This window comes from Malaclemys terrapin, chromosome 1 (genome assembly GCF_027887155.1).
Source record: "Malaclemys terrapin pileata isolate rMalTer1 chromosome 1, rMalTer1.hap1, whole genome shotgun sequence".
Classification (NCBI taxonomy): Eukaryota; Metazoa; Chordata; order Testudines; family Emydidae; genus Malaclemys; species Malaclemys terrapin.
In genome coordinates, this window is record NC_071505.1 from 277,203,969 (window position 1) to 277,224,031 (window position 20,063).

The window sequence follows — 20,063 nt, forward strand, 5'->3', positions numbered from 1 at the left end:
AATGTCTCATCCAGAACGTGTGCAATGCGCTTGCGCAGGTTTATCAGGAGAGCCACTGTGGTTTATCGGGAGAGCCACATTGTTCCAGCCAGGCTAATGTGTCCGCGCCACTGTGCCGTGAGGGGCGGGGGGACCGTTGCTGCACACAGGCAAGCTGCATATGGGCCAGGGCAGAAGCCGCATTGCAGTAGAAGACCCTCCCTTGCTTCCCAGGTCACCCTCAGCAGTGAGATATCATCCAGGACGAACTCCTGTGGAAAATGTTGGGACAATGTTCAGTGTAGGTGCCCCCTGAAGCTGTTGGCTCTCCCCAAGGCATAGAAACCCAGAGGACAGTGCAGCCCTGAAACAATCAGTCCCCCTTACTCACCATTTTGAGGCTCCCATGGGATATGTGTGATCTGTTTCAGACGGGAAAATTATGCTTTTGTGTAGACCGTGTGTTTTCTACTCCTTAAGTGCGGGGGGAATCATTACTGTGTCTGGTATAAACAATGCTACCTCTGTTAAATATTGCATTTTGCCTATACAGCTGCATCAACCTTGAGACCTCAGCTGTCCCTCTTATCGCCTGCTCAGAGACTGCAAAGACTCAGGAAGAGACCGCGAAAAAGCAAAGAAAACATGCTGCAAGAAGGGATGCGGCAATCTATTAAAGAGAATGAGAAATCACAGAACTGGAGGGAGAAAGAAAGCAGGATCCGCCAGGAAAATGCAGCGCACCGGCGGCAAAGCACCACGCACCAGCAGCAAAGCACTGATAGGCTCATAAGCATCCTGGAGCGCCAAGCAGATGCTATCCAGGAGCTAGTAGCCATGCAGAAAGAGGAGCAGTGCTGCAAACGCCACCCCCCTACAGCCCTTGTCCCAAAACTCTTTCCGTTGTGCCCCACTGTCACCTCCAACCCACTTTCCCCAACTTCTGTGTTCTTCACGCCACCTGCTGCCTCCAACACCAGTATCTTCACCACCCAGCCCTGAAAACCACGACCCTTACCCTCTGCACTCAACTCCCATCACCATGCAGTATAGCTGTCCTGAAGTGCAGCACTCACTGCACAGCACACCAGACAGGACATACGCGAATCTGTGATTGTACTGTTCCCTACTGCACCCCTTTGTTTCTTGTCAATAAATAATTTTTCCTTTTTAATAAATGGATTCTTTGGCTTTGAAAACATTCTTTATTATTGCATAAAGTAAAAGACTCCTTAGCCCAGGAAATAAACAGGCACTGCAAGTCTGCTTGTCTGCTAAGCAGACACTGATTCCTAAAGATTGGAACTACTGCACTTCACTCCCGTGCAGGGCACCAGATATCACTGCTGGTTTTCAGCCTCAAATTGCTCCCTCAAGGCATCCTTTGCAGCCCCACACTGGGCCCCTGTAATAGCCCTGCTCTCTGGCTGTGCAAATTCAGCCTCAAGGTGTTGAACCTCGGAGGTCCATGCCTGAGTGAAGCTTTCACCCTTCCCTTCACAAATATTATTGAGGGCACAGCACGCGGATATAACTGCTGTTTTTGGCCAAGTCCAGCTTCCCATACAGAGATCACCAGCGGCCCTTTAAACAGCCAAAGGCACACTCCACAGTCATTCGGCACCGGCTCAGCCTGTAGTTGAACCATTCCTTGCTGCTGTCAAGGCTCCCTGTGTAGGGTTTCATGAGCCACGGCATTAACGGGTAAGCGGGATCTCCAAGGATAACAATGGGCATTTCAACTTCCCCTACCGTGATCTTCTGCTCTGGGAAAAAAGTCCCGGCCTGCATCTTCCTGAACAGCCAAGTGTTCCGAAAGATGCGTGCGTCATGCACCTTTCCGGGCCAGCCTGTGTTAGTGTCAATGAAACGCTCACGGTGATCCACAAGTGCCTGGAGAACCATAGAGAAATACCCCTTCCGGTTAATGTACTCTGATCCTAGGTGGGGTGGTGTCAGAATAGGAATGTGTGTCTATCTCCCCTCCACAGTTAGGCAACCCCATTTGTGCAAAGCCATCCACTATTTCCTGCACGTTACCCAGAGTCACGGTTCTTCTGAGTAGGATGCGATTAATGGCCTTGCAAACTTGCATCAACACGATTCCAATGGTCGACTTTCCCACTCCAAACTGGTTTGCGACCAACCGGTAGCTGTCTGGAGTTGCCAGCTTCCAGACTGCAATAGCCACCCATTTCTCCACTGGCAGGGGAGCTCTCAATCTCGTGTCCTTGCGCCGCAGGGTGGGGGCTAGCTCCTCACACATCCCCATGAAAGTGGCTTTTCTCAACCGAAAGTTCTGCAGCCACTGCTTGTCATCCCAGACTTCCATGACGATGTGATCCCACCACTCGGTGCTTGTTTCCCGAGCCCAAAAGCGGTGTTCCACGGTGCTGAGCATGTCCGTGAATGCCACAAGCAATTTTGTGTTGTACGCGTTACGCGGCTCGATAGCATTGTCGGACTCCTCACCCTCACTGTCACTGTCACTTTGGATCTTAAGGAATAGTTCGACAGCCAAACGTGACGTGCTGGCGAGACTCGGCAGCATACGCCTCAGCAGTTTGGACTCCATTTCCCGCAGACAGATCGCGCTGCACAGAAACCATTGAAATATGGCACCAATGGTGAATGGAAACAAAGGGATTTCTGGGATGTGAAATGATGCATCACGGGGCATTGGGACAGGACCCAGAATCTTCTGCACCCACGCCCCCTTCCCACAACCCACAGCCCCAGAATGGGAAAAGGTGCTCTGTGGGATAGCTGCCCATAATGCACCGCTCCCAATAGCGTTGCAATTGCCGCAAATGTGGGCAGCTGTCAGTGTGGACAGACTGCAGCACTTTCCCTACTCAGCTGCACGAAGTCAGGTTTAACTCACAGCGCTGTACATCTGCAAGTGTAGCCAAGGTCATAGAGTCTAGCCTGTAAACCCCATCACCCACTATCATTGGAAGGTTAAATTTCCTCCACAATTATTCTGATCAGGTAGCAACTCAAACTTTATGGCCTTATCATAACTTTTGAATCTATAGATCTCCTTCGTTTGTCTTGTAGTGGATATTAAATATCAATCCATAAATTGGGGTCTGTATTCATTCAATAGCATCTAATTTTACCAGATGCCCAGCATCAGCTCATATTTTATTTTATTTCTTATTTAGCATTCAAAGAAATGTACATGGTGGTCTCTTTGGAAGACAGGAGGAAAATATTAGTATCCGATTTTGTATACTCTACTAACTCTTTAATCTATGACCATTAAAAACTACATCCAATTCTTTTAAAGATCAGATTTAGTACCTACATTTTGTAAGCAAGTGGCACACCCACACAATCAACTGTCATTGCAAACTGCTATTCAGCTTGAGCACAAATGAAACTTCTTTTTCCCCACAGTTTCCAACACTAGTGCGTGAACCAACTTTTTAGAGCATAAGCTTTCGTGGACTACAGCCCACTTCTTCGGATGCATCCGAAGAAGTGGGCTGTAGTCCACGAAAGCTTATGCTCTAATAAATTTGTTAGTCTCTAAGGTGCCACAAGTACTCCTGTTCTTCTTTTTGCGGATACAGACTAACACGGCTGTTACTCTGAAACTTGAACCAACTTTAAGATTACTGAATTGCCCTGAAGAAAAAATACAGAATAGCATTGGAATGAGAAAGAAGGAAAATCAAAGCTTTTTGTGAATTAAGGAAAGTTGTAACCAAAGCATCTGTAATGAAATATTGTAAAGTAATCAGAGAGACAGTTGGCCCATGTCAGCTAACCCAGAATCACAGGGCTTGGGCTAGGTGCTGTTTCATTGCACTATAGATGTTCATGTTCAGGCTGCAGCCAAAGCTCTGGGACCCTCCCACCTTGCAGGGTCCTACAGTCCAGGCTCCCTCCAGAGTCCAAATGTCTACACCACAATTAAACAGCCCCTTAGTCCAAGCTCCACATGCCCAAGTCAGCTGGCACAGGACATCTGTGTGTTTTTAATTGCAGTGTAAATATATCCATAAATCTCAGCTGATAAAAATGTAGTGTGTTGGAAGCTTGCGGTCTTCCTTTGCGGTGACTATGAAGTGGTTTTTTAAGAGCTGGTGAATACACAACTAAAGTATGCTCAGACTGAAAAAGGAATGCTGGCAATTTTCTCTGGCTGTGAACATTTCCATTAATACACCCGAGAGCAGAAATTAGTATCTTCAGGAACAAAACCTTGGTACCTGTGTCAAGAAAGCCATTGTGGAAAGCACTCCAAAGGAGTTTTCCACAATGGTTTTCCCACTTTTGCATATTTTCATTACATGTGTGACATAATAATTCATAACATAATGTTGTTCAGCTGCCTTTCATTCACATTTACCTTATGTCTGTGTTGGCTCTGAAAACACATTTCTGAGAACCAAAATGAAGGGCATACATTTTAAAGATCAATATATCTTGACGCGAAAAGGCATGGTAGACATAATTGGATGGATACATTGCCTTCTAAGTCACATAAGGTTTATATATTGCTAGGAAGTGATCTCTCAGTGGGGAAATCTTTTTCTTCTTTCCAGTCAGTCTGCACATCTCTTTTCAGTTGCACCCTGTAGTGGGGCGGCTCCCCACTGCAGCGGAAAAAGGGTTAAAGTCAGCCCTGGGAGAAGGTTGTGGCTGACAGCTGCTAAGCTGGGCTGATTGGGGAAGCGGCTGCAGCTGGGCCATGCCCCAATCAGGCCACAGCTGGCCTGTATAAAAAGGCTGTGAGCCATAGGACCAAGAGGAGTCTTTTTCCAGGCTGGGCAAGAGCTGGGCCTGGCTGCCTGCAAAAAGGGTACTGGGAGTGAAGCAGGGCTGGGGACAGGCAGGGGAGCTCCAGGCTGGCAACTCCCCAGGCTGCAGGGCCTGGTCCAAGGCCTATGGAGGTACTGGGAAGCAAAGGAAGGCAGCAGGTCCAACCCCCCCTTGCCTGTGATGAGTGGCTTTTACACTGCAGTCTGCCCCAGCGAGCAGGGGGTTGGTGATGACTGGCAGTAGCCTATGACTGAGGTGGGGATTCCCCTGGGTGGGGAGACCCAGAGAAACTGTGGGGGTGTTGCCAGGGGGCAGTCCTGGGGTAAAGGGGCACTGGGGTCCAAGAGGGACACAGGACCAGCTACAAGCAGGACACTGACCCTGCAGAGGGTGCTCCGGAGGCTGGAAAAGAGCTAATTCCCAATGACCAGCAGGAGGTGCTGCAGGGGTGAGTCCGCCCCATTACACACCCTAAAGCAGAGCTTACCTCTTTATATTGTAAGTCCCTAAAACATGAAAAGATACAAACCAAAAAAACAACAACAACAACAAAAACACAAGAAAATGAATTTAATATACAGCTAAAGCTGCAAAACTGTCTTCCCATATACCTATTTCTACTGAAATACTTAAGTTGTTTACTGGGCCAGAAATGTGTTTACAAATGTGTTTGTCTTTTTTAAAAGAGGCAATACCATAATAATTGGATTTATTTTAATATGCATGGCATTTAATTGCATGATTTCATTATAAGTACATTTTAAAAGTCCATTGTGTTGTTAAAATTGAAGTGCGTTCCCGATAATATTTTATTTCTAATAAAATGGGAATAGATTTTGATAGTACTTCTCTATTTTTCCACACAACATGTCACTTTTCTTCCTCCTGACCAACTTCTGATACAAAAAGGCAGTGAAACAGTCCAGCACTTGATACGGACCAATAGCACTGACATTTCAAGCAGAAGAGTTTGAATACTATGTATTTGGAATTCAGAATTTCATTTTCCATCTGGAATTTCCTAATGTTGTCTTCCCCCCACTGCAATAGTTTACTGAGGAGACAGTGTAAGAAAGAATTCATCTTTCAACACTTAAAAGCTAAAGACAGCTCATTTTAAGAAGTATAGTGTTATAACAAGCTTTCAAAAATGTACAAACAAATCAGTCTTGTATTGAAAATGTAACAGAGAATTGACACAAATAATAAAACAGTTAATGCACTATATACATTCTGTAAATTGGACATTGGTTGTAAATATCCACATGAGAATCTAGTATTGCTATAATAAATCTCTCGGATCTTTTTATTTAAATAATTTTGCATCACAGTCAGGAAACATTTCTAAAGACCTATGGAAACTATTGTGATTTGTGGATGTTGTTAACAGTGGGCTTGATCATTCCCTCCTAAACCAGTCTGAATCATGCAGAATTTATCTCTACTCTGGAGCCACCATTTCCTCTTCCCCAGACTTCCTGAAGAGGAGATTGGGAGGCAGGTACAGGGAGATGTACATCAGCCCTCCCAATATCCTGAGGAACCCCTAGGAAGTCACGACACACTGACGTTATAAGTGGAGGCCCTCCATGTTGTGGAACCCACTTTAAATGGCATAGTAGGGGCCAGCAGCATGGAAGCAACAAAAACTACACTAGTCTACAATTTTTGAGAAGTCGTCTGCTTCAGAGATAAAATGTGCTATTTATTACGTATTTTGATGTGCTGAATTCAAATATGACAATTAAAACAACTGATTGGCTACTGTTTCTAAGATATTTAAGTTTTTACATTTTATGTCTATGTATATTGTGTAGATAATAGAGTTTTAATCATAAATTGTAAACCTAGGTCTTTTCATGTGTTTATGGTTGCTTTACATGATAATATTTCACCTGTCCTGTTTATGTAATACTTTAAAAATCAGCAAAAGGGTTATATAAATAAAATTTATTATGAAACAAAAGGCAAAAAACTATTATGTACATAGTTTAGTCCTATTCAGTGTCTACTCGGCGCTTCTTGGCTCGTCTCTTGTAATCATTAAATGGAGCATCTCTTGTCACTGTCCAGCAACAGTCTGGAGCATTGATGGGCTCCATTTGCCCTGATAGCATTTCTCCATTGTTGCAATGTCCTGGTGAAATCGCTCGCTGTGCTCGTTGCTAACTGCTCCGCAGTTCGGTGGAAAAAAAATTAGATGAGAGTGCAAAAAAATGTATCTTTAGTGACATGTTGCAACCAAGACTTTTGTATGCCTTGAGGAGGTTTTCCACCAACAACCTGTAGTTGTCTGCCTTGTTGTTTCCGAGAAAATTTATTGCCACTAACTGGAAGGCTTTCCATGCTGTCTTTTCCTTGCCACGCAGTGCATGGTCAAATGCATCATCTCAAAGAAGTTCACAAATCTGAGGACCAAAAAAGACACTTTCCTTTATCTTAGCTTCACTTAACCTTGGAAATTTTCCACGGAGGTACTTGAAAGCTGCTTGTGTTTGTCAATGGCCTTGACAAAGTTCTTCATCAGACCCAGCTTGATGTGTAAGGGTGGTAACAAAATCTTCCTTGATTCAACAAGTGGTGGATGCTGAACACTTTTCCTCCAACTCTCCAATGACTGTCGGAGTGGCCAATCTTTCTTGATGTAGTGGGAATCTCTTGCACGACTATCCCATTCGCAGAGAAAACAGCTGTACTTTGTGTATCCAGGCTGCAGATTAAGCAAGAGAGCAACGACCTTCAAATCACCACAAAGCTGCCACTGATGTTGGTCATAGTTTATGCACCTCAAAAGTTGTTTCATGTTGTCATAGGTTTCCTTCATATGGACTGCATGACCAACCAGAATTGATGGCAAAACATTGCCATTATGCAATAAAACAGCTTTAAGACTCGTCTTCGATGAATCAATGAACAGTCTCCACTCACCTGGATGGTGAACGATGTTGAGGGCTGCCATCACACCATCGATATTGTTGCAGGCTACAAGATCACCTTCCATGAAGGAGAATGGGACAAGATCCTTTTGACGGTCTCGGAACACGGAAACCCTAACATCATCTGCCAGAGATTCCACTGCTGTAGTCTGGAGCCCAACAGCTCTGCCTTACTCTTGGGTAGTTCCAAATCCCTGACAAGGTCATTCAGTTCACCTTGTGTTATGAGGTGTGGTTCAGAGGAGGAGGATGGGAGAAAATGTGGGTCCTGTGACATTGATGGTTCAGGACCAGAAGTTTCATCCTCTTCCTCTTCCTCGTCTGACTCAAGCAAGAATGATTCTGGTGCATCAGGAACCGGCAGTCCTTCTCCGTGGGGTACTGGGCATATAGCTGATGGAATGTTTGGATAATGCACAGTCCACTTTTTCTTCTTTGACACACCTTTCCCAACTGGAGGCACCATGCAGAAGTAACAATTGCTGGTATGATATGTTGGCTCTCTCCAAATCATTGGCACTACAAAAGGCATAGATTTCCTTTTCCTGTTCAACCACTGGCCAAGATTTGTTGCACAAGTGTTGCAGCATATGTGTGGGGCCCACCTCTTGTCCTGATCTCCAATTTTGCAGCCAAAATAAAGGTGATAGGCTTTCTTAACCATAGTGGTTATACTGCGCTTTTGTGATGCAAAAGTCACTTCACCACAAACACAGCAGATGTTATCTGCACTGTTCACACAAGTATGAGGCATCTCTGCTCACTTTGGCTAAACAGAAATGTGTCCCTTTGCAAAATCAAACACTGACAAATAAGAGAGCACGACACTGTATGATTTCTAGAGCTGATATAGGGCAATTTGTTCAGCAGAGTGATGTAAGCTTCGTTATGATTGCATCATCCATGACTTCTAGGAATAACATGATGCAATTCATATCATGTATGACGCAATACCAGCTTCAGATTGCATCATTCATTGTTTTGCCTAAAAAGCAAGTACTGTCCAAACCCAGTCATAGATTTATTCATAGATCCAGTCAAAGATGCATTTTAGTCATTTCTGGTTTAAATTGAGATCCCTTCCCTTTATAACTCACTTATCCTCCGCCATTCCCAAGTCAAGGGTTGTATATACTGACCCAATCACATATCTTGAAAACTAGAGCCAATCAACAATTTTAAGCATCATTTTCGTTCTCAGTGACCCAGAATTAGTAAAGTTTGACTACATTTATTTCAGAAGCATTTTGGCTGTAGAACAGTGCTCTTTGTTTTACTGTGCCATAAACAGAGCTTGTGCATGTGTCCAAGGGTATTTTCAGTGCATATTGTATTAAAAGTGTGCTAAAGAGCCAACAGAAGTCAGTGTTAAATTCCACACTACATGACCCAAAATCTGAGGTTTATTAAGATTTTCCTCCTGCTGTAGCATATGTGTCACATCATGAAGATTGTGGGTATATTTAATGCATTCCTTAGGGCCTAATGGGTGGTAGGATATATGTACTTGTTCAAAAAATATATTGTCCATTTGAGCACTATTTACCTCACAGAAAGAAAAAAACTGGGGCAATCAAGGTGGGATTGATCAAAGTGGGCAGCACTGGCCTAAATCTTCTGCTTTCTTGAAAAGAAAGCAGAAGCTTTACTCTTGACACCTGGGAATTACAGTTAGGCTAATACAGAGCACTTCTGAAAAATCCCAAATATTTAACTCATTAACAATGAAAACTGCCAGTCTAGGGCAATGAAGAGTTAGGTCACAAAAACTGAAATATTTGTTGAGATGGCCTTAATCAAATTTTCTCTGCTAGCAGTTTTCCAGAAAATATATTGTCATCTGGAATATGCATGGCCTAGAGAGAACAGTTAAGCTACCTCAGATTAATTTGAACAGGACAGATATCAAAATCAAGCAAAGAAGTCTAAGAAGTCACAGGACTGCTCTATCTTGCCAAACAGGGCAGTGGGCGACCATGAATTTTAAATAACTATAGAGCTAAGGGATTGGTCCTTTCCACAGTTTCACATTGCACACCATGTCAGCTATAACAGGTATGTCTGGTTTCCTGTATTTAAAGAGAAAGTCCAACATAATATTCAACTACATCAGAGGATAGACACAGTACAGCAAATGCTTTTTAACCTCCTTAATCCCAGATATTATGGTGTAAAAAACCAGAATAATACAAGACTAATTACCAGGGGAAGAAGCCTGTATTAGACTTTTACTGTGTATCCTTCTGACTTCAACTGTTACCATTACCTGAAAGACAGAAGTCAGCAATCTGATTCTCAGGCTCTTGCGTTTTAATACACAAGTAAATATTTTGGGCATGCAAGCCATATGTGAATATTTTGTAGGAGCAAATATAGGCATCTAGATGTGAAGACTTGGCTGCTATCTTAGTATGTTTTACTGTAAAGCATAAGCAAGTATATCAGTTCAATTCAAACTGTCTCTGAAAATAATGTTTATATTTTCAAATGTGTTGCCTGCTTTGAATCCATATGATAAAATGTCTGTGTTAGATCCGCGTTAGCAGCAAACACAATATGTAGCACAATGTTGACACATATCTAGAAAATCTGTCAGTACACGGATGGTGGCCTGGAATCTGCTGGCAACCCAGGCAGCACACACAGTTCTGTTCGACTGGCACAGGTGACTAGTGGAGGCCAGAATGTGGGAGTATTAACAGAAAAGGGAAGAGACAATGCACTGATGCAATGCACCATCCAGGCAACCTGCAATGGAAAGACTCCCATGGAGTCCCAGCCACAAATTAAAGCTCAGTTCTTAAATGTTACCTGCTGTCTGTACGGGTTGAATTTCTCTATGGCACAGGTGTCCCTGCCAGAGGAAGATCTGCAATTTGAACTTCTGTGAACCCTGCCAGGTTAAATCAACCCCAGCTTCTAACCATACAACATACTCTCGAAGGATGATGTAATAGAGTTTCACAAGTCAAGGAGGAAAGTACCCGAGAAGGAGAACCTGGAGCTTTGAAACAGAAAAGTGGCTTCTAAATGTGACTTTTCAATGTCTAATACCAAAAAATGCTTCTAAAATGCAGTAGTACATGTTTGGACTGCAGAAAAAAATGTGACAGATACAGTCATTTAGTAGTTTGCTTCAAGAAACACTTACTTTAAGTGGTTGCAAAAACCAGACATTATTTGTACAGCTGCATCAACTTGAGTTTCTACCTAGATTGATTCCAAGTCCAGAAGGGACTATTGTGATCATCTGATCTGACCTTGGGTGTAACACAGGCCATAGAACTTCCCTAAAATAATTCCAAGAGCACATCTTTTAGAAACACATATAATCTTGATTTTAAAAATTGTCAGTGAATGACAATGCATCCAAACCCTGAGTAAATTGTTCCAGTGGTTAATTACTCTCAGGGTTAAAAATGTAAACCTTATTTCCAGCCTCGGTTTATATAGCTTCAACTTCCTGTCATTGGATTGCAATATACCTTTCTCTGCTACTGAAGAGCCCACTATTAAATATTTGTTCCCTATGTAGGTACCTGTAGACTTCAATTAAATCACCTGTTAACTGTCTCTTTGTTAAGCCAAAGTCAAGGAGCTCAATCTATCACTTTAAGGCATATTTTCTAATCTTTTAATCATTTGTGGCTCTTCTGTGAAACTTCTACAAATTTTCAAAATCTTTCTTGAATTGTGGATACCTGAACTGGACTCAATGTTCCAGCAGCAGTCACACTCGTGCCAAATACAAAGGTAAATAATCTCTCTGTTTCTACTAGATTCCCCTGTTTATGCATCTAAGGATAATTTTCTTCTAGGTCATTGATAACATTTTAAATAGGGTAGGGCCAAAAACAGTTCCCTTCAGGACTCTACTAGAAACATATTCACTTGATGATGATTTCCCATTTATGACTAATAGGTCTCAAATGTAATCAGTCAGCTTTTAATCCATTTATTGTGTGTCTGTGGCAGACCGTGTACCCCAGCATCCCTTTCTGGCAGGGGTAGGATGGGGTGCCGGCGCCTCACCACTCTCCAGTCCTAACATCTGCCTCTCTGCGGACGGTCAGTGGCGGCCTCTTGGCCTTTCTCCCTACTATCACCCCTATCGGGCGTGGTAGCGCAACCTAGCTGTCGGAGTCCATACAAACCCTCTTACAGGCTGGGTAGCGCGGCCCAGCGGCCAGAGTCCATACAAACCCCCTTATAGGTTGGGTAGCGCAGCCCAGTGGCCAGAGTCCATACAAACCCCCTTACAGACTGGGTAGCGTGGCCAGAGTCCATACAAACCCCCTTGTGAGCAGGGTAGCACAGCCCGAGACCATACAAACCCCCTTGCGAAAAGGGTAGCGTGGCCCAGCCGCCAGAGTCCATACAAACCCCCTTGCGAGTGGGATAGCGCGGCCCAGCAGCCAGAGTCAATATAAGATCCCTCACGGTTCGGAGGTAAAGGGGTTGTGGGACTCGGGCCCGCCCTCTCCACCGAGTCCCAACCCAGGGCCCTGTTAGTGGCAAGTTCTCCTTGCCCCTCGCTCGGCAGGAATCCGCCAGCAACACGCCGAGCGTCAATGCAGCGCTAACGCTGTTTGTCTCTAGCGTTCCCCTGGGTCACTTCCTACCATGAATACCAGTTCATCTGCAGCAGGGGGTCCTCTGGTTGGTTCCTCCCCTGGGACGTCCTACATCGGGGTCTCAGGTGGTGCCTCGGCTTGACTGACTCCCAGATCCTGGCTCGCAGGCCCTCCCTCTGCAGGAGCTAGCGGCGTGCATCCTTTTCCTCCGGCGGTCAGCCCCAACTGAGCTGATCTGCAGGCTTTTATATCTGTTCTCCAGTTGGAGCATGCCCAGCAGAGCTTCCGGGGCATGGCTTCCTCTGCTAGGAAGGAAGGGATAACCCCTGCTGTACCGGTGCGGGGCCCCTTTGCCCCATCACAGTGCCATTTTAACTTTATACCTGAAATTTAACAAAAGAAAGGAACAATGTAACTCAAACATTATCCACAACCATCACCAGTCTTCACAGAAAAAAAAAATAATAATAACAACACCCAACAACAATTGACGAGGGAGGGAGATAAATATTCCCACAAAACAACAAGCACCATTCATTCCAATATTTTAAATATGTGTGCATTATATATTATGTTATTAAACTGTAAGAAAGGAAGAAACATTATGAGGCACGAAAAGCCAGGAAGCTTCCCTCTTTTTATTAAATCAAATACTCTCCTCATGAAGTCAAGATTAAATTAGATATTGCAAATAAATTTGGTTTTAAATCTCACTTTTGTCTCTTAGTGACCTTTTAAATTATTATGTTTCTTTTATATAATGAATGTGTAAAATATTCTGTAAATAGACCCATACATTTAGGTTGGTTAAATGTAATTTTCTTAAGGTATACTTACAGTATTTGAGTTATAAGTATGTCATTCAATAAATCTAAGTATAATGTTCAGTTTTTTTCAAATAAGTTATTCCTCTATGACTTTATTCATAACTATAAAACTCAGTGTGATTCACATTACTGGAAGACTAGACAGTTACAGTAACAATATAATCAGGTACGACTGAACATTCAAACCTTCACTTGATTGCTAAATGAAATATAGTGGCAACCTCTAGATGGTGCTCATTAAATTTGCCAGACACTAAAACATTGTGAAATTATATTTAGTAAATGTGTCAGTTTAACCCACAGAATATAATTTGGTTTATTTTCTCCAAGTTGTGTGTTTTGTGGTATCTGTAGTTTTCTAGCATATTGTTCTCTATTTCCTATGTTGGTTTAAATGTTATTCATCTGTGCAAATGATGTTTTCTGTTTAAATATGGAGAGCATTGACAGCCCTCAGTCTGAATTCTAATATTAACATTTATCTTCACTAGTGAAAACTAACAGCTCAGAAGTGATGTAGCCTTAACTGACTTATCTTTTGTCTCCTCATGAGTGAAGATGAATAATAGATCACAGCTGAACCACACACACTTGTACTTCTTTAGTATGTTTCCTCAGATAAGTTCTCCTCTATTTTATTTGATACTTTCAGACCTGATCCTCCTCTCATTAACTTCGGTGGGAGGATGATTAGACCCTACATTTATCAAAGTGTGCAGATTAAAAGAAAAAAAGTTAAATAAATGGAAAGAAAATTAAATGACCAAATGAATGACTGAACAAAAAAAAAAAAAAAAAAAACAGCAAAATTTTTAGCATATTACCTCTTCAGAAAACTGTGCAAACATTAGCAAACTAATCCTCACTGTGTAAACATTAACTATCTGATCTTCATCACACTCATAATAGGCATTTTAAGTAAGTTGGAATTATTGCTATTTTGACTGATGGGGAAACCAAGGCACAGAGAGGTTAAATATCTTATGCAAGGCCTCATGCTAATTCGTAAATAGAACTCAGGGTAGAGGAAGTTAAAATCAGGAAAGAAAAGATATATTTTTTCAGATTAATTGCATATCTTCCAATATTATTTTTCTGCTTTTGCAGTGTTATTTTTGTTGCTATGATCATATATGTGTTCCCTCATTAGGCTAATCAATTTCTGCCCTCTTTTCACAAAGACCAGTGGATGAAATACCACATTCTAAGCATTAATATGTGTTCTTTGAAGAGGTACACTTATATATAGAGGCTTGATATTATTATGAGAGAGAGGCCCAAGCGCCCCGAAATTAGATGTGGAATTGAAAAACACACACATAAAGGTTGAGATTCAGGAGTTTGTTTTATCATATTGAAAAGGCCAAGTGCTAAATTTGAACCTAGATGTGGTTTCAGTTTCTAAATCTATATAGTTTACTGGTGTTTGGACATTAGCCAGGATCAGATATTAAACCAGGGACCTTCAGAGCTAAAAGTATAAGTTACTGAAATTTGAGCTATATAACCAGCAGGGGCCTATAACTAACTCACATCTTCTGTGGATTAAGCAGAGAGGGGGACACATAATACATGCTGATCAAAGGGTTATACTCTGAACAGTGGAATCGGTTTGGACCCATTATTAATTATTATCTAGATAATAGATAATAGTGTATCTAGGATATTCCTAGGGCCGCTAGGATATTTCAGGGTAACAAGCCTTATGGATGGGGGAAGCGTAGATGTCATATATCTTGATTCAGTAAGGCTTTTCATACTGTCTCGCATGACCGTCTCATAAACAAACTGGGGAAATACAACCTAGATGGAGCTACTATAAGGTGTGTGCATGGCTCGTTGGAAAACTGTTCACAGAGAGTAGTTGTCAGTGGTTCATAGTCAAGCTGGAAGGGCATATCGAGTGGGGTCCTGCAGGGATCAGGTCTGGGTCCAGTTCTGTTCAATATCTTCATCAATGATTTAGATAATGGCAAAGAGAGTACATGTATAAAGTTTGTGGATGCTGGCAAGCTGGCAAGGGTTTGCAAGTGCTTTGGAGGATAGGATTAAAATTCAAAATGATCTGGACAAACTGGAAAAATGGTCTGACGTAAATAGGATGAAATTCAATAAGGACAAAGGCAAAGTACTCCACTTAGGAAGGAACAATCGGTTCCACGAATACAAAATGGGAAATGACTGCCTAGGAAGATGTTCTTCAGAAAGGGATCTGGAGGTCATAGTGGATCACAAGCAAAATATGAGTCAACGGTGTAAGACTGTTGCGGGGGAAAAAAAAAGCAAACATTATTCGGGGATGTATTAGCAGCAGTGTTGTAAGCAAGGCACTAGAAGTAATTCTTTCACTCTGTTCCGCATTGATTAGGCCTCAACTAGAGTATCCAGTTCTGGGTGCCACATTTCAGGAAAGATGTGGACAAATTGGAGAAAGTCCAGAGAAGAGCAACAAAAATTATTAAAGGTCTAGGAAACATGAGGGAAGATAGAAAAAACATGGGTTTGTTTAGTCTGGAGAAGGGAAGACTGAGGGGGACATAATAACAGTTTTCAAGTACATAAAAGGTTGTTACAAGAAGGGGGTGAACTTGTTATCATTAACCTCTGAGGATAGGATAAGAAGCAATGGGCTTAAATTGCAGTGGTTAAGGGCAGTTTAGACTGGACATTAGGAAAAACTTCTTAACTGTCAGGGTGGTTAAAGCAGTGGAATAAATTGCCTAGATAATACTTAGTCCTGCCATGAGTACGGGGGACTAGACAAGATCACCTCTCAACGTCCTTTCCAGTCCTATGCTTCTATAAACAATCCCAAAACATTTTTTGTTCTTAGAAGCATGAAAAATTAAGGTAATCCAAACTTATTGTTACATTTTCAAGAAACATTAGGTCTAGTTTTAGATAAAGATTCAGTTCAGTCTTTATTTTCACCAGATCCTTTCATCTGGTCTTGCTGGTAATATGAACTGCCATAAGTAAATTCCAGTGTTTTTTTATTATTATTTTTACAAACTTTGTTAAGGTAAAATATTTGTTACTTGAAAAGCAGGTGCTTTCTTCAAATACCTGGATTAGTAGTTCAAATTAGTAAATTTCTATCTATATGTTCATATAACAATGAAATCAGTACTCACTGAGAAATCACAACAAACACATACAGCCTGCAGGAAGTTACATGCCACAGCCTGAAGGACAGAAACACCATAAAAGCCCTCTTTCTAGTGTGTTTGGGGAAATAAACCTCCAATCAATAAAATACAGTACAACTAACAGAAAAATGGGTTGATCTTATAGAATGGGGGAGGGAGGAGAGAAGTGACATACATTATATTTACCAGACAAAAGAAAAAGCATAGATAAACTAAATTGGTTGCAAATAATTCCCTTACTCGACAATATACATGTTCTGTATAATAAAGGACAGCAAAAGAAATCAAGAAACTGAAAAAAAAAAAGATTCTAATATTTTCATGTTTAGGAATTAATGCATGAATATGGAAATTTCCTTGTACCCACATGCCTATTAGCGAGATATCTCTTTAAGAGATCTATTGGGGGAATGGATAGGAATTAGTTGTGTCTGGGTCATTGTTGCTAGGCAGATACACAATTAACTCTCCACACTCAGAAGTTTCTGCAATTGGGTCTTGTAGTTTTGGGTATGCTCAATAAGTTCCCTGTTGCTGGACTTAGACTCCATTAGGGCAAGTAGTCATGGCAACTGCTTTGCAAAATGCCATGTGCACTGTGTGATTTGTGAGAAGCTGAGCCCCAAGAGCAGAAAGCAGGCTGTTTTCCCTAACATGTTGCAGCAGGTTAGTGATATTGTTAACCCTCCAACAGGGAAGCCCTGGCAGTATTAATTATAGAAAGGGAAAATTGGGAGGGAAAAGTAATTTATTTTAATTCTATACTTTGTTGTTTGATTTTAGCAAAACTATTTTAATTAATTTTTCTCAACTAGTATGATTCACTAACTTTTCTCTTATTTAAATGTGATGGAGAAAGAGTCATTTATTTTGCTTTTCTCCTTCTTTTGTATTTTTATTGTAACAGGGTTTTTTTTTTTTAATCTATATGCTTAACTGAGTGGTTGGTTAATTGGTTAGCTGACTAGCTAAGTGAGTGATTTCAGCAGAGGAGAAGGAAGAGTCTGCATAGATTCTAACTGAAGATTCCTACAAGCAGGGAAGGGAAGATGTTGCTTTTGAATCAGCAGACTGTGTATATTTGCTGATCAAAGACATTAACTCAGACTCAATCAAAGCTTTTGGGAACTGAGTTTTTTCTCACTGTGTTTCTTTCTGTGGGTACTGACCTGTTTAGATTTTTTTTTCATTTATGTTTATGTATAACTGTGAAGATAATGTATGTGGCTTATAAAGTAGCCATGTTATGTTATTATTTATTAGGTTTCTTTATCATAAGATTTTATAAAGCTTGTACTTAAGAATCAAGTTAATTCCTTTTGTTCTTTTTGGGACTTGACTGTAAGGAGGTTGACCTTGTGCAATCCTTGTTGAAAACCCTGAATTCTGGGTCCCCAGCTACTTTTCTATGGAAGTTGGGTTTTTTTAGGCACTGGAAAAGGGCAATAAAGTAAACGCTAGCCCACCCAAAGATTACACTAGTACAGGGGTCGGCAACCTCTGGCACGCGTCTCGCCAGGGTAAGCACCCTGGTGGGCCGGACCAGTTTGTTGACCTGCCGCGTCCGCAGCCACTTCCCGCCACCCCCACTGGATATGTGGCTTATTCAACAATCTATCACCCACTAACCGTCCCACCCTTCTGCGCATGCACACACGCACACAGTTTCTCCCCATCTCCTTTCCCTCCCATGACTGGAGAGGTGTTAACTGGACATTTCACCTTGAATTGTCCCTTGAAATACTCATTATCTACCTATGCATCTGGTACATACGTAGCCTACACAATCTGTTCCACTTTTTGTGTAGTTGAGACACTCTGAGTATACTTCGCAGATCTGAAGATGAACTCTGTGTAAGCTCAGAAGCTTGTCTCTCTTGCCAACAAGTTGGTCCAATAAAAGATATTACCTCAGCCACCTTGTCTCTCTAATAATATCTATCATCACTTATGTAATCAAAACAAATTCCAGCCAAAGCAACAAAAGTGTGGAATTATGGACAAGTCACATTATAATTAATCTAAGCGAAGCTGGCAAAAATTGGCTTTTCTTCTCCTCCCTTACAGAGGGAGCAAAGAGTTCCATAACTCTATGTCTTCCAGTCCTCGGGCTTATATGAATATTGAAATTTGGCTTACCATCCACATTCCTGTCATCACAGTGCATCTTAACAGATCAACAGATTTATTTAAAGCGTCTCATAGATGACTATGTATATTTCTTTGGAATAAATGCATTAATCAGAAACTAATAAATGGTAGCTTCTATAGAATTCATGTGATATTAATTAAATCAGCAGATGGCACTATTACAGATACAGTTCTGAGTCTTTTTGTTGGAATGTAAAGGAGTCTAAGCATCATTTCAAGATCTTTGTGAGTTCTCTTTAAATGGTGAACATTAAGAACATAACATAAAAATATAAGAATGGCCATGCTTGGTCAGACCAATGATCCATTTAGCCTAGTATCCTGTCTTCCAACAGTGGCCACTGTAGCCCACGAAAGCTTATGCTCTAATAAATTTGTTAGTCTCTAAGGTGCCACAAGTACTCCTGTTCTTTCAACAGTGGCCAGTGACAGAAGGAATAAAAAGAACAGGACGATTATCGCATGATCCATCCCCTGTTGTCCAGTCCCTGTATCTAGCAGTCAGAGGCTTAGGGACATCTAGAGGCTAATCATCTTGGCTAATAGCCATTGCTGGACCTGTCCTCGATGAATTTACCTAATTCTTTTTTTGTAACCAGTTTTACTTTTGGCCTTCACAACATCCCATGGCAATAAGTTATCAGAGGAGAAAAGAGCTCACAAAAGGCAGAGTGCAAAGGGTCAAAACATCACCTGTAAATGTGACATATGCGGCAGAGATTGTCTCTCTGGAGTGGGTCTCTTCAGCCTCGTCTGCGGCTGCCATAAAATGAAGTGAGTAAATTCTTTACCTCTCAGGGGTGCATACCAATGGTCTCTTGAGATTGAAGGATGCCTACTACTTACTGTTATTATTCAAGCACAGAATTTCCATCCCTAGACATTCAATGGTACAGTTTGATTCATTGAGATTTTTAGTATATTTGACTATGCTTTTTCACATATAGTACCACTCTGCCACCAGCATGACCTACTCTGTCATTCCTATACATTTGGTACCGTGTACCATTAATTAGCATAATTGCACACAAAGTTTCTGTGATGCTTATAATATCAATAGCCTCATTTAATACTAATCATTCAGGTTCACCCATCTTAGTATTAGACTTTGTATACAAGGGTTTATAAAATTGGTCAATATTTAGTTGTCTGCCCTTACGTGATGTAATTGAATGGGATTCTTTTTCATTTGACTTTTTTTCTTCAGTTCCTACCTTTAGTTTACCAACTTCTATTCTTTCTTCTTAAAAAACCACCACAAACAAACAAAACAGTGCTGCAGTAGTAAAAATAATGCAGGCAGAAGTCCAGCATCAGAATGGGGGCAGCATGTTTGACTACTTACCCTGTGGACAGGTGGTGTATATGTGCACTTGGTGAAAGTTGTTCATGGCCCTCCGAGACTGAGTATGGCCTCTTGATGCCAGAGTGGCTGAACTGAGCTAAGGGAGACAGAGAGGTACATAGATGAGACTTTCTGGGACACAGTAGAGCAGTCCCACCCCTAGTCTGACACCCTCTGTTCTTTTGAGGAGGATGAAAGTCTTAGGGAAAGAGAACATCAAACTGGAGCAGAAGGGAAATGATCTTTGCAGATGATGTCATGGTATCTTCTCATACCAAGGATCCTCTTCCCCGGGAGGCAATCCCAGTTATACATGTAATAGTATTGGG